Source organism: Nycticebus coucang, chromosome 5, assembly GCF_027406575.1.
Source record: "Nycticebus coucang isolate mNycCou1 chromosome 5, mNycCou1.pri, whole genome shotgun sequence".
Classification (NCBI taxonomy): domain Eukaryota; kingdom Metazoa; phylum Chordata; class Mammalia; order Primates; family Lorisidae; genus Nycticebus; species Nycticebus coucang.
The window spans coordinates 96,692,604-96,693,870 of record NC_069784.1 but is presented as its reverse complement, the minus strand read 5'-3'; the positions used below and the strand labels follow the sequence as shown (position 1 = coordinate 96,693,870).

The following is a 1,267-nucleotide window of genomic DNA, read 5'->3' as shown; positions in this document are numbered from 1 at the left end:
CTTCCTGTCATTTGGGCATCTGAGAAAACACTTATCCTTCACAACACAATTTGAAGGGCTGATCAAATCTCATCATCAAATCCATCCTTTTTCTTCTTCTGTACCTAAAATTTCACTGTTAGCAGTTCAGACCTTTGGATATCATAGCATTTTGATCTTCAGTACACTATGGTCTCTGTGACCTAGTTTGTTATGCATATAAAAATTTTTGGCATTTCTGAATTTCTATTCTTGTAGAATTTGATATGAATGTTAAATTAGCATACTTCAAATGGTTAATTAAAGTAGAGTGATTTTCAAACATGATTTTGAAAATTAGCTAGAAAAGTATAGGAAATATACTATATTAAACGAAAAATAAGTGAAGCTCCTCTGTTTATAACACACCCAGCAGGAATCTGGGGCCATTGTGATGAGGGGCACAAAACTTGTGGCCTCTCTATGAACAAATTTCCTACATAAGAAGAAGAAGAAAGAGGGGCGGAGACAAGATAGCTGACTGAAGCCAGCTTTCCACAGAGGCTCCCATCCAGAAGGAGAGTTAAAGGACAAAAATTCAGCAAGTAACCTGGTGGATTTGAGCTGCACCAAGAGAGAAGGTTGAAGAACGCACATCAACCTCACTGAGGTGAGCTGCGACCACAGGATACAAACAAAAGGTATAAAATCCATCACCAAGCGGACGCAAGTCCCCTCCCCCATGAGAACGGCTCAGAGTGCCCAACAAACAAATGGGCAGAGTTCAAAGGTCCTCCCACTACACTCCATGGGAGAGACCCTCTAAAAACTGGACCTACCTCCCCTACTAGCGTGCCATGGGATTCTCCTGCCAGGCATAAAACTGTATAAAACTGTATATTCTCTACCTGCAGCTCTGAGCTCCCAGAACTCCCCTCCACTCTCACTCTGAGGTCTGGAGGCCTGTCCCCCAGGAGTTCAGATTCTTGGGTGATTTCTCAAGGGGTGTGGACCATGCCTAAACTGCAGCTGGTCAGTGCTGACTCTGGGTCACGGGAGCGAGGAGAGGACGTTCGGCTGAGAGGGAACCACACCAGAGCAGCAGCCATCTTTTAGCAGCAATACAGCCAGGCATAAAATTGTGTAAAACTGTATATGTTCTCTACCTGCAACTCTGAGCTCCCAGCACTCCCCTCCACTCTCACTCTGAGGTCTGGAGGCCTGTCCCCCAGTTCAGGTTCTTGGGTGATTTCTCGAGGGGTGTGGACAGTGTCTAAACTGCAGCTGGTCAGCGCTGACTCTGGGACAC

At 45.5% G+C, this 1,267-nt stretch overlaps 1 pseudogene; it reads left to right on the top strand.

Annotated features, from left to right (window-relative positions):
• Window positions 1-358: 358 nt before the first annotated feature.
• Window positions 359-462, top strand: LOC128587065 (uncharacterized; annotated as a pseudogene).
• The last annotated feature ends 805 nt before the right edge of the window (window positions 463-1,267 follow it).